Source organism: Canis aureus, chromosome 8 (assembly GCF_053574225.1).
Source record: "Canis aureus isolate CA01 chromosome 8, VMU_Caureus_v.1.0, whole genome shotgun sequence".
Classification (NCBI taxonomy): domain Eukaryota; kingdom Metazoa; phylum Chordata; class Mammalia; order Carnivora; family Canidae; genus Canis; species Canis aureus.
In genome coordinates, this window is record NC_135618.1 from 14,831,511 (window position 1) to 14,846,595 (window position 15,085).

Below are 15,085 nucleotides of genomic sequence, written 5' to 3' on the forward strand. Positions count from 1 at the left end.
TTGTTGAATATTTGAATGCTTTTCTGTGCAGTCCTCTTCAAGTGTTAGAACAAAATCCTGTAGTATATTTCCCTTTAACTGCAAATATTAGGCCACAATGTGCAACTGAATTCTGTAAAGGTGGTCTAATTTTAAAAGTAGGACAAACTACAATTAAATACTTTAAAGGCAAAATATGTGCATCCTTAAAACCACAGACGCTCTTCAGATAAGCCTCTTTTTGAAGTGAACTGATGATATAGCCTGTCCCTCCTAAATCATTTGTATCTCAGTGTAACTCCTAGTTGATGGACAGAAATAGCTTTTTAAAAAAAAAAAGAAAAGAAAAGAAAAAGAAAAAAAGCTGTTAATCTGGGATGCTTGGATGGCTCAGCAATTTAGCACATGCCTTTGGCCCAGGGCGTGATCCTAGAGTCCCAGGATTGAGTTCCACGTCAGGCTCCCTGCATGGAGCCTGCTTCTCCCGTGCCTGTGTCTCTGCCTCTCTCTCTATGTGTCTCTCATGGATGAATAAATAAAATCTTAAAAAAAAAAGCTGTTAATCTAACAAAAAGAATTGGTGCAATGCCAACATTTTTCATTCTGATGAAATACTGGATCTAATAATGGAGCTCAACAAAAATCACAAGTGGCTACTCACATCACAAAGAGAGAGAGGCAGCCTGACATTACATGGCCTCTGGTCGAGTACACAACACCACCTATGTGGTATTCTTACCAGAAATGAACCTGAGTTTGATCAGCCTCAAGATCTGATTACCAATTTTTAGGAATTGCAGAGAACACAGGAGCACGTTAACACCATGGGGATACAATTATAAAATCCAGACTATGGGAAACTACAGGCTAGAGGATTCATTTTCTTCAATCTACTAACCAGTTGCACTATATGGACTTTTTTTTTTTTAATAGGGATCTAACTTTCAAAATGGATCTTGGCAACTATTTAAAGCAACGTAACTTTGAGGGTAGCCAAATGGTTTATATTGCAGTGATAGCAAAAGAATATTGACATCTAGCTCTAAGAACTGTAATTCAAATCCAAATCTGAAGTGGTATAATAGGAATTATTTGAAGTCAGAACTAGTTCAAATCCTAATCGTGGTCAGTCATATACCCTAAAACTTCTGATCATGGTGAGTGAGCTCTTGTTCATCTTTGCTAATTCCAGGTAGTTATTCCTCCTTCTTCCTGAAAATCCACAAGTCTCTTAACATACACAACATTGAACTATACCACCTGCCACCTCTGCTTTTTGTCACCATCTGCCAACTTCTCCTTCATTCATTCTAGCATCTGTCTCACTATCTCTGCCATTTTTCGTCATCACTATTGGTGATTTCATTATTTACAAAAAGGATCCAATACCCTGGCCTGTTGCTTTTTTTTTTTAAACTTCTCTAATAATCTTGTCCTCTATCCACTTCAGCCACCCAGTCTGAGTCATACATTAGACTTTGTCATAACCAATACCTGCAAACTCTCCAGACACCACTTCTTATTTCTAGCTCACTCCCTCCAGCGCCCAGGCTCCAACAGTATTTTAATCTCACCATCCCTCCAGTCAATCGCTCCTCTTCTGTCCCTTCTCCCAGGTTAGAATGCATGGTCCCTGTATAACCACTCCCCTGCATACTTCCTCATCTCTCTTGTCCTCTCTTCCATCATCCTGCTCACTTGGCAAAACGTCAACCCTCGTTACAACTAACTTTCCCGTGTACTTTGCACTGATACTTGGATGATTTATGTTCCTGGAGAAAAACATTATAAACTTCCAATGATCCCTCAGTGCTGCCAAATGACCACTAAATATTCTTAGTCCATTCATTCCCATCTCTTTCTCAGCTTTTTGACACTACTCTCCCCTCCTCACTGTCAGTTTTAACTTTTCCTTTTGTTACACTGCAGTAACAAAAACATTCAGGAGAGAACTGCCTCATCTTCCCACCACCAGATCTTCCATCTTCCAGCTGGCATTGTTTGCACTCCGATACTCCACCTTGGGTCCCCTTATGACGGATGAGGTGCTGCCCCTGTGCCTAACTGAGGTCAACTCCATCCTCCTATCTCTCTCCTCTGCTTCCTCCTCTCATTGCCTCCAGTCACACTGGGTTCCTTGTTCCTCCAACACCCCAAACACTCTTGTCTCTGAGCCTTTGCATTTGCTGTTCCGTCTGTGTGACTTCCTCCCTCCCTCCATTTAAGTCAAATGTTACCTGCTCAGAGAGCCCTTCCCTGGCTTTACCTAAATAATAATAATAAATAAAATAATACCTCTGGCACTTACTATTCATTCATTTTGCTTTATTTTTTCATTGTACTTATCACTATTTAATGTTACATTAGATGTCTATCGATTTATGTGATACCACCACCATCCCTAAATGCCATAACCCCGCTTTTTACAAAACTTATTTATTCTTGAGAGACACACAGAGAGAGGCAGAAACATAGGCAGAGGGAGAAGCAGGCTCCCTGTGAGAAGACTGATGAGACCATAACTCCACTTTGTAGAGTATTTCTGGCATGTGTAGATGTCTCATATATATTCGTTGAGTGAGTATGTGATTTTATGTGCCCAAGAAGAGCAAGTTAACATGTTTCCATTTTCTCCATGATAAAACTGATTGCTATTGTTCCATGAGGTGTTAAGAGGATTACAAGAGGTAACATAGATGAACCTTGAATACATAATGCTAAGTGAAAGAAGTCAAAAAGGCCACATAATGTACAATTCCATTTATATGAACTGTCCAGAAGAAGCAAATCAATAGAGTCAGAGGGTAGATTAGGGGTTGCTGGAGCTGGGAGAAGGGGGGGAATGCGAAGTGATTGCTAAAGGGTGTTATTTTCTTGTTAGGATGATGAGAATGTTCTTGAATTAGATTGTGGTGATGTTTGCACAAGCTTGTAAATATACTAGAAACCACTGAAGTGTGCACTTAAAATGGTGCATTTCATGGTAAGCAAAATATATCTCCATTTTTTAAACAAAGGAGCATGATTTCCCTGTCCTTTTAACTATACTCTTAGCTAATATTCACGGAAGATGTCAATTCAAAAGAAAATGTTTTAAGGGAAATTTTAAGAGAAGGTTGTCGATGTGAATAAGAACAACTTGAAATGTGTTTTATTGGGTATTTGCTATCAGAAATGCTTTCACATACCAAATCCCAGGGTGTTTTTTTTTTATGACAATGTTATTTTTTTAAGATTCTTATTTATTTATTAGAGCATGTGAGAGAAAGCGATAGAGAGAGAGAAAAGAGAGAGTGTGTGCACAGGAGCAGGGGCAGAGGGAGAGGGAGAAGCAGACTCTGCATTGAGCAGCGAGCCCAATGCAAGGCTCGGTATCAGGAGCCTGAGATCATGACCTGAGTCATAGGCAGATGCTTAAGCGATTAAGCCACCCAAGTAGCCTGAAATCCCAATTTTTTCATAGAGCTTTCAATTCTGTATATTCAACAGCTAGATACCAATGACTTCTTACTTAAAGTTTACTTTTCTCTATCAGCTACCAAATGGGTTCAAATCTAGACTTAAAAGTTAAAGAAACAGCCTCACCCTCTCACTACCACCAAGAAAACAAAAACAAAAACATTTTCAGCATTTAGAAATAACTTCCTTTCATCCCCTACTGGAAACTCGGTTCTTTCATATAAACAAAATGAAAGAGCATTACTTATAGGCAAGAAGCTACTGAGAAAAACCATAATTACACCAAAAGAGATAAGTAAGTAAACACATATTTAGCCTTTTGTATTCTTTTACTGGAGGATTTTCGCTAAGGCACAGGATAAGGAGATACATATTACTTAACATTTTGGAATAGAAGGGAACCAATTTAGGGGAAAAACAGATCAAAAACTGCCTAATAATGTCTCTCCAGATTAAAAATCATCTTTCCAGGGCGCCTGGGTGGCTCAGTGGTTGGGTGTCTGCCTTCGACTTAGGGTGTGATCCAGGTCTGGGGAGGGACCCACATTGGGCTCTCTGCAAAGAGCCCACTTCTCCCTCTGCCTATGTCTCTGCTTCTCTCTCTGTGTCTCTCATGAATAGATAAAATCTTTAAAAACTAAATAAATAACCAAAATCATCTTCCGATTATTCAGTTATACATAAAGAGGAAACTTCAGGTAAGCACTTATTTATTTAACTATTTCAGGTAATCTGAAAGTATCCTAGACTCTTTTTATTATACAAAACCAATTATTTTCCTCCCGAGTTCATTTTCATAGCAGCACATGTGACTATTAATATCTACATGGTTTTACTTTAGAAAAATCTCAATTTCGTTTCAGTTTCTAATTTATTTTTTTTTAAGATTTTATTTAATTATTCATGAGAGACACACAGAGAGAGTAAGAGGCTGAGACATAGGCAAAGGAACTAGCAGGCTCCCTGCGGGGAGCTTCATGCAGGACTTGATCCCAGGATCCTGACCTGAGCCAAAGGCAGATGCTCAACCATGGAGCCACACAGGCATCCCAGTTTCTTATTTAAATTGTGGTAATGTATCAGTTATGACACATACAGGAAAGGGGAGCATAGTATCTGCAAGGAAAGAAATGTCCATTCGGTTAGAAATGGTGGATTCTAAGAAATACATTTCAATAATTACATATGGTGTCATGGACCGAATAGTTGTGTCTTCCCAAATTTTATATGCTGGGCCCTCAATGTGATAGGTATCTGGAGGGAGGGCCTTTGGGAGGTAATAAGGTGGTGAGAGAGGAACCCTGGTCTGATGGGATTAGTGTCCTTAGGAGAAGAGAGACCAGACAGCTTGATTCCTCTCTGACAGGTAGACCCAAGGAAAGTCCATATGAGCAGCCTTAGTCCATTTGGGCTGCTACCACAGAAATACCATAGCCCAGGTAGCTTATAAACAATGAACATTTGTTTCTTACAGTTCTAGAGGCTGGGAAGTCTAAGATCAAGGTACCAACAGATTTGGTATCTGGTGAGAGCCCACTTCCTAGTTCATACAGGGCTGGCTTTTCTTCATATCCTCACATGGTGGAAGGGGGAAGGAAGATCTCTGGAGTCTCTTTTATAAGAGCTCTGTTTCCATTCTGCCAAAGGCCCTGCCTCCAAATAGCATCCAAATACATTGGACATTAAGATTTAACATATGGGGGATCCCTGGGTGGCTCAGCAGTGTAGCGCCTGCCTTTGGCCCAGGGCGTAATCCTGGGGTCCCGGGATCAAGTCCTGCATCTGGCTCCTTGCATGGAGCCTGCTTCTCCCTCTGCCTGTGTCTCTGCCTCTCACTCTCTCTCTCTCTGTGTCTCTCATGAATAAATGAATAAAATCTTAAAAAAAAAAAGAATTGTAGGAAAATTAATTTCTGTTGGTAAAGTCACCTAGTCTATTGTATTTTGTCACAGCAGCCTAAGCAAATGAAAACAAGTAGGTTCTTTTAGAATAGAAGAATTTTTAAAGTAACGTGTTTTGGGGGTGCCAGAATGGCTCAGTGGTTTGAGTGGCCAACTCTTAGTTTCTGCTCAGGTCATAATCTCAAGTCCTGGGATGGAGCCCCACATCAGGCTCTGAGCTCAGTGTCCCCACTGCTTATGGATTCTCTCTCTCCTCCCTCTGCCCCTCACATAGCTCTCTCTCTCTCTCTCTCTCTCTCAAATAAATAAATAAATCTTTTTTTTTTTATAAATTTTTATTTATTTATGATAGTCACAGAGAGAGAAAGAGAGGCAGAGACACAGGCAGAGAGAAGCAGGCTCCATGCACCGGGAGCCTGACGTGGGAATCGATCCTAGGTCTCCAGGATCGCGCCCTAGGCCAAAGGCAGGCGCCAAACCGCTGCGCCACCCAGGGATCCCAATAAATCTTTTTAAAAATAAATAAATCAGGGCAGCCCGGATGGCTCAGCGGTTTAGTGCCTCCTTCAGCCCAGGTTGTGGTCCTAGAAACTCAGGATCGAGTCCCAAGTCCGGCTCCCTGGATGGAGCCTGCTTCTTCCTCTGCCTGTGTTGTATCTCTGCCTCTCTCTCTACCTGTGTCTTTCACGAATAAATAAATAAAATATTTAAAAAAATAAAGTAACATGTTTTCAAAGGGTTAAAGATATGTAAATTAAGTTAGTACAAGACTTAGCTTTATATATTTGTGGTAAGACTGATAAATCATACTGTGAAGTTAGGATAATTTCTTCACTCTAAAAATCCAGAATAAGCAAAATCATCATTTTCTGTTGATTCATGTAAGAGGAAGCATGGTCACAGTTTTCCTGGATGCATCTATACATGCAACTAAGAACAGCTTGAAAGCTGCTTTGCTGAGCAGTCACTATCAGAAATGCTTTCTATATTACATCCTAGTTTTTTAATAGAGCCCCCAATTCTATACATTCAACCAATAAATATAAGTGGCTTCTTAATTAAGATAAAAACCTACAGAGTCATTATCAATAATGTGATAGTCAATGAAGGGCTAGTACCCTATGAAAACTTAGTAATTCTTTTGAAAAAACTAAAGAGGAGTTTCATGTAAAGACATTTTGACGTCATCCATTGACAGCAGGGTCCAAACTTCAAGCCCACCAGGATGAGGCAGGCTCTGCCAATGAGTAGCCCAGTCCAGGTATAGTAACCAAAGAACCATGGCTGCTTATTTAAAGGGAACTGTTTTCTCAGCTCAAGGAATGAAGAATGACAAAGAACCACTGCCTCATCCTTGTCTCCTAGTCTTTCTTTTAACCCTTTGGCTACAGAAGTGAGTTTCACATATAAAAAAAAAATACTATAGGGATCCCTGGGTGACTCAGCGGTTTAATGCCGCCTTCAGCCCAGGGCGTGATCCTGGAGCCCCAGGATCCAGTCCCAGGTCGGGCTCCCTGCATGGAGCCTGCTTCTCCTTCTGCCTCTCTCTCTCTCTCTCTCTCTCTCTCCCTCTGTGTCTCTCATGAATAAATAAATCTTTAAAAAATAAAATAAAAATAAAAAATAAAATAAAATAAATAAATAAATACTATAGGGGCTAACTCTGGGTGGGCCACCCAAATACATGTACTGGTTGCCAGCTTATCTCCTCTCACCTTCAGGGAATACTACACAAAACTTTCTAGAAGGAAGAGAAGCTTCATACCATAATTTAAAATAATCAGTTTTCAGCCGCATGACAAAATGGGTCAATGTCTATTGTAATGATGAAACTCCCTTTTTTTTGCCTTCTTTTTTATCATTATAATCTCAGTATCAGCATGAGCCTCATGACTTTTATGAATAGTGAGGTGCTTTTACTTTACCTCCTTAGGCTGATTCTCACCAAAAGTCTTTGGAAGGAGGTAGAACAGAGATCCTTATAACCACATTCAGATGAGTAGCTGAGACCCAAAAGGCGGGAAGCCATTGAATCATGATTATGCAAGCCTGAGCAGGATCTAACCTCAGTTTTCCAAATTTCAATTACAAATCTCTTCACTTTTATTTTTTTTAAGATTTTATTAATTAATTAATTAATTAATTAATTAATTTAAGGGAGAGAGGGTGATAAAGAGAGCTTGCACGAGTGGTGGGAGGAGCAGAGGGAGAGGGACAAGCCAACTTCATGCTGAGTGTGGAGCCTGACATGGGGGTCAATCCCACAATTCTGAGATCATGACCTGAGGGCAAATCAAGAGTTGGAGGCTTGACCAACTGAGCTACCCAGGCACCGCAAATCTCTTTTTATTTATTTATTTATTTATTTATTTATTTATTTATTTATTTAGAGATTTTATTTGTTTATTCATGAGAGACACACAGAAAGAGACAGAGACACAGGCAGAGGGAGAAGCAGGTTCCATGCAGGGAGCCCAATGTGGGACTCGATCCCAGGACTCCGGGATCATGCCCTGTGCTGAAGTCAGATACCCAAGCACTGAGCCACCCGGGTGTCCCATCCCTTCACTTTTAAAAGCATTTTTAAAAATCTGATGAAAGAGACTCTTCCTTTAAAATCATAAATAACTTAGAAAATATAGAAAAACAAAGACTACTAAGAAAAGAAACTCATGTAACCACCTCCCCACTCCCAAACACACATATCTACATTTTAACATGAAGGAGAGTTACTGCTAGGAAGTCATGTTTTTCAATATTTCAACAACCTCATTAGAAGTATTAAAATAGTATGCTGGTCATACAGAACAATTATCTTAGAGTGTGGTGTTTTATTATAAACATTGACATTGTACTTGCTAGTATATTTGATCTAACATGTCCAAGGAAGGAAAAAATAAAAACTTATTTTACAACAAGAATTTTAAATGACCCAAGAAAGAATGCCATTTCTACCAGGATCTCTGTGAAATTACTTTGAGGGGAAAATCTTTTTCTTTAAATGCAGGAGAAATTCACCTATCTGAAAACTTTTTTTTTTTTTTTAACTATGCACACTAGTCACCAACCTCATAATTATATACCCAAAGATTGTTCAAATAAAAAGGGAACAAAGCTCCTCAGCAAAGTTCAATGCATATGTCAAGACTGCCTGGAGGTGTAATAAGTTTTATGTCTCTGTTTATCCCAGGAGTAAATTAAATAAATGCATATTTAATATATGAATCACAGTTGTATTTGGCCTACATAATATAGACAGAGAGAAACAAAAGAATCCTTTCTCAGATAAAATATATTAATGAAAAATGGACATATTCCCATAGATCTAGGTAGTTTGCTGTAGAATGCAGTTATGAGAAGTACAATAAAATATCTGCAAAGCAAAAAGTCAAACCATGGTGGTGGATAAAATGTTCACTCTATCTCTTAATTATAGACCATGGACAGGATGCATACAACACCTCTTTAAGGACTCTGAAAACGAAGCAGTAGCAGATGGATTGGGCAGATCAGAGTTCAAAGGACCACCAAACTGATCCAGTATTCCATGACCTGAATGCAGTGCAGCTTCACACTTGGAAATGGCCCTGGGGCCCCAAAAGGGAGAGTTTCAGGAGAAGCCCTCTAGTCTCTCATGGAGGTAGAAGGGAACTCCTAATTTTCAAAGCAAGTGCAGAAATCCCTAGGACTTTTTCTTCTCTCTGTTCTCTTGTGCTCTACCTCCTAAACACTCCTGTGGTGATGACATAGAGATCTAAAGAAGAAAAACCTTTCCCTGGTGGAGTTGTGGCCTCAAAGAGGATGGGACAGACCCCATTGCATGTTTCCTCTCTCCATCCTTTTCTTTTTTTTTTTTAATTTTTATTTATTTATGATAGTCACAGAGAGAGAGAGAGAGGCAGAGACACAGGCAGAGGGAGAAGCAGGCTCCATGCACCGGGAGCCTGATGTGGGATTTGATCCCGGGTCTCCAGGATCACGCCCTGGGCCAAAGGCAGGCGCCAAACCGCTGTGCCACCCAGGGATCCCTCTCCATCCTTTTCAAAGGTGCTTAACCTGAATGCAATCACAGTAACAGTAGTGTGCAGAAGAGAGAAGTTACAGAAACCTCAGTTTAGTAGCCCAACAACCAAAACAGTCAGATCACAACATAAAAGATTCTAAGAGATTGTGCCATGGACAAGATGCTTGTGTCTCCTCAAAATTCACATGCTGAAATATAATATAATATATAATATAACCCCCATTATGATGGCATCAGGAGGTGGGGGCTTTGAGAAGTGATGAACTCATGAGGCTGGAACCCACATGAATGGGATGAATGCCCTTATAAAAGAGACCCCAGGTATCTCCCTCACCCCTTCCATATTAGGATACACAGTGAGAAGATGGCTATTTAGGAACCAGGAAGTTGCTCTTTATGAGATACCAAACAGTTGGTGCCTTGGTCTTGGACTTCTCAGGCTTCAGAACTGTGATAAATAAACTTTGAAAAATAATGTTTGTTGTATAAGCCATCCAGTCTATCAGTCTGTGGTATTCTTACTATAGCAGCCTGAGTAGACTAAGACAGAATTTTTATGTATGCCTGGGCTCACCACTGAGCTATGCATGTATGGATCTTATCTTAATCAATGTACTGAAGACTTGAGAATTGAACTAATAGATACACCACCACCCAGATCCCAAAGTGACCATGAGACAACTCATATGTGGGACAGATATGAACTGTGCTATAAGTTTGGAAGAGCTGAGCTGATCTTGGCAGCACAGCCCAACTAAGGTGGGTTGAAACCTGCAGCCTTAACCTAGCCAGATCAATTGTTTGTTTAAAACAACAACAACAACAACAACAACAACAACAACAACAACAATTATTGGCATGTCTAGGTGGCTCAGTTGGTTAAGCATCTGACTCTGGATTTTGGCTCAGTTCATGATCTCATGAGTCATGGCATTTGAGCCCCATGTCAGCTCCACACTCAGCAATGAGTCTGCTTCTCTCCTTCTCCCTCTCCCTCTGCCTCTCTACACAAGTGCAAATGTTCTCACTCTCTCTCTCTCCAAAATAAGTAAATAAATCTTTAAAAAATTCAACATTATTTATTGGGTTTAAACAACCATTTAGAACTAGAATTTGACATAATATTCAATATGTCCAAGATAGGATATAATCCAAAACTACTCGGGATACAAGGAACCAGGAAAAAATTTGCATGGGAAAAGACAATGAATAGACATCAACACCATAGTGACACAGATGTTGGAATTATCTGATGAAAACTTTAAAAGAGCTATTATATAAATATTTCAGCAAACACTCTTAAATGGGAAAAATAGAAAATTTCAGCAAAGAAATCAAATGGAAATGTCAGCATAGGAAAAGACAGTGACCAAATAAGAAATGTCATTGAATGGGATCAAAAGTATAGAAATACCAGAAAAAGAATCAACAGACATGAAGATATGTCAATAGAAAATTTCCAATCTGAACATCAGAGAAAAAATATGTTTGGAAAAATGAACAGAGCTTTAAGGATCTATCCATGGGTTAATAACAAAAAGTCCAACATTCATGTCATCAGAGTCCCAGAAGGAGGGCAGTGTGATGCTGAAAAAGTACTTAAAGATATAATGACTGAAAACTTCCTAAATTTGCTAAAACATAAGCATTTAAGAAATTTAGCTAACTCCAAACAGGATAAAGCCAAAGAAATCTAGACTCAGACATTATAATCAACTTACTAAAAACTGCAAAGAAAGAAATCTTAAAAGTAGCCAGAGCAAAATGATGCAATTTTCTTTAGCCACACAATTATTCAAATGACTGCAGGTTTTTCATCAGAGCTATGGCAATTAGAAGAAAGTGGCATGACATTTTATAAGTGTTGAAGGACTGGTGACTCAGAATGTATACCCACATAGGTATCCTTCACGAATAAAGGTGAAACATTTTCAGATGAAGGGAAATGAAGAGAATTCATTGCCAGTAGACCAGCTCTAAAATAATTTTTAAAGAAAGTTCTTCACAGGAGCGCCTGAGTGGCTCAGTTGATTTAACATCTGACTCTTGATTTCTATCCAGGTCACGATCTCAGGGTTGTGAGATGGAACCTGTGTCTGTTGCTGCAGGGTGTGGAGCCTGCCTGGGACTCTCTCTCTCCCTCTGCCCCTGCCTCTCCATCCCCTTCACACACACACTCATGTGTGCATGCGCACGTGCATGCATGCACACACTCTAAAAAAAAAAAAAAAAAAAAAAAAGGTTGAAAAAGTTGTTCAGGCAGAAGAAAAATAATCCCAGAAAGATATTTAGAGGGTTCATTCCATTTACATCTAACAAAATTCCTTACGTGTTTGGATTTAAGCCTACCATTTTATTACTTCTTTTCTGTGGATTCCTTCTGTTACTGTTTTCCATTTTCTCCCTTATTTCAGGCTTCTGAGCACATTTTAGTATTCCATTTTACCTTAGGTATGGTGATTTTAGCTCTTTGAATAGCTTTCGTTGTTGTTGGTTTCTCTAGAGGTACTATCTGCATGCTTTCCTCTGTACAGCCCACTTACAATCAATATTTTACCACTTCAAGTGGAATGTAGAAATCTACCAACATACAGGTCCTCTCACTCTCTCTCTTTATATTGTAATCATCTTATCTTTTATATCCCTGTTGAAACCCCATCAGAAAATGTAATTTTTACTTTCAACCATCAACTATATTCTGAGACCTTAAGAGGAAAAGAATAGTCTGTTTGATACTTACTTTGACATATCCTGTTTTTGCTGTTCCTCCTTCATTCCTCCAGTGAGGATAACTGGTAGAATGAAGTGAATGTTTTCCTCTCAGCAGGCTGACCTGGTTACTAACTGCTGAGAGTCTATCAGGCTTGTCCACACTGAGTCCAACAATGTCAGACCCCTCCCATCACATTTTCCCCACTCTAATCACCGCTTAACTATCAAATGATTTCTTGGCTTCTAGTTGTGGTCTTCAGGAAATCTGAACAGGTCATTGCATGGTTTGGGGGAAAATGCCTTATTAGAAAAGTCTTGGTGAAAGAGGCAGGAAGCAAATGTTGGCTCCCAGAAATGAATAGGAAGGCATCCCTGCTAGTGGAACAGCATGAGGAAAGGCACAGAGGGGAGAAAGTAAAGAATATGCTTGAGACTAGCATGAGGTCTGCTTCAGGAAGAATAGAAGGTCTGCTGGGCAAAAGGAAGCATGAGAAGAGGTATACCATCCTGTCAGGAGGAATGTATGAGGCAAGGCTGTGTATGAAAAGAAAAGTGAATGCTTTTGCCCCAAATGGAAAACACAACGAAGTCAGTAGCAGTTACTGCCAAGACCTGTCAAGGCTGAAGGGAAGCAAAGATTTCATTCCATAGCATTATGTTAACAGAAAAAAAAAAAAAAAGAAAAAGAAAGAAAAAAGAGCCAAACTATAAACTAAGTCTCTGTGTAAACATTCCAAAATTGCTCTTGGAGAAATACAGGGAGGTTGGTATGCTGAAAGACCTGAGAACATGTGTGAATGAGTCAGTTACAGGCCAAGACAGAAAGGCAAAGAGGAATTAGGAAGATGGGCTATAAGTAAAAAGGCAGTCAATGAAAAACCCACTAGAAATCTCCCTTTGGGAAGATGCGGAACAGGTGTCCATCCACGTCAGCGAGATGAATTAACAGCAAGCGCAAAGCTGAAATTGATCTCATAATTAAATGAGAGGTTTTTAGAAAAATGTAATGGATTTCTCTCTGAACATTTAAGTATCCTAGAAAGATAAAATTCCATCTTGGTAATGCAATTTTGACACATAGAAACAGACACCTTCACCGTAAATTATCTTCTGCACCCTTCAGGGTGGAGCAATAAGAAGTAGAAGGATCACTAATAACTTCTGATTGCCTGTGGCCAGAGAAAAGGAAGAAAGTGATACTATTCTCTTTTGAAAGATAACCAACGGATCAAAATTGGTCTCTTGGTTCATTTAATCTGTCCTCTGAGCATGATACACCAATTTCAAAAGTACGGTTTGACTTCATTGGCATAGTGCAATGCTCCAAGGCTTTGGATTTAAGAGGTTTTTCATTTTTGACGAATGACACTGTTCTGGTGCAGAAAACTGCTTTCGTCATCATATTTATTTGCCTACAAGATTCTCAATGTGGGGCTCTTTCCTGAATTTTAACAATCTTACCACACTTTTTCATATCTCTGTATCTTTGTCTCTTTGTGACTGTCCCTTCACCCAGAACACCCATCCACATTCACCTGACCCTCCCCTGCTTAAGCCCTTCAAGGCTTTATGGCTCCTAGAACACATTCCAAACTTCTTTCCTCAGCATACCAAGGTCTGCGTGATGCGGCTTGAGCCTGCCTTGCCATCCTCATCCTACACCCTCCCACCATGCTGGTCAACTTTCTGTTTCTCGCACCTGCAAAGCACTTCCCTATCAGACTTTGCACGAGAATTCCTCTTTAAAGGACTTTGCTCATCCTTCAGGTCTCAGCTCAAATGTCACTGCAACAAGAGTCTCTGCTCATAACAAATACTACAAATTGTAATTATTGTATATTTATTGACATATTTTGTTTACTTTCTATCCCCCTGACCAAGATGTAAGATCCATGGGGGCAGGGGTCAAGCTTAGAAAGAACCCAAATTATTCTTCAAGTTTTAGCTCAAATATTTCCGTCAGAGCATGGCACATGGTCAGTAGTTGGAGGATGCACGTATGAATGAATGGCAAGAAAAATGGAAAAGGAGTGAGGCAAAAGGCTGTGGTCTTCACACAGAAACATAAATCTGGGGTACCCGGCTGGCTCAGTCGGAGAAGCATGCACCTTTTGATCTCGGGGTCATGAGTTTGAGCCCCATGTTGAGTGTAAAGATTATTTAAATAAATAAAAACTTTTATAAAAATAGTTATAAAAATAAAAATAAATCAGACTGAGACTCAGAAAAAAAGGATTTCTAAAATTGGGACAACACTCTAAGAAATCCATAATGCCAATAATGTGGTATCATTTATAAACCTTATAGTTATTCGTTGTAGGATAAATAAACAGGGCATCTATTGGTTTAGGTTGTTAGAAAATAAACTGCTTCAAAGTTGTCCATTTAATGTCAAGATTGTAGCAACTGTGTAGCCCGTCTGCCTGGCTCAGTCCATAGAACATGCCACTCTTGATCTTGGGGTTATGAATTCAGCCCTATGATAGCATTTGCCACCTCCCTCTATCACAAAGTTAATGGTCAGAGCAAATATAAAGTTTTACAACTTTAATAAAAACCTCTAAATACTATCCCCCAAAAGACTTGTCTTTTGGGACACCTGCGTGGCACAGTTAGAATCTGACTGCTCGTTTTGGCTCAGGGTCATGAGAATTTACTTTCCCACCATGAATATCAACGATCATTCCAATTTCAGAGAGTTTTTCTCACAAATTAAAAATAGTTCTCTGAGTTATCAAAAAACGTCTAAAAATTCAAATGTTTTTTAATGGGAGTACCAAGATCCTATCATGGTGGGCAGAGATGGTAAAAATCATCTCGAATGAAGACAACACAGTCCCCAAGAGCAGAACACTTAAGCTCAGCCTACGGGACATCCATCAGTGCACAGTGTTGGTTTGTTATTTTAGGGCTGCTCCTGAGAGCCAGGGGTCATAGGAAGGGACTTGTTCCCATTGGCTACCAGAAATAAAATTTGAATCACTATACCACCTCTTAAGAGGATTTTATA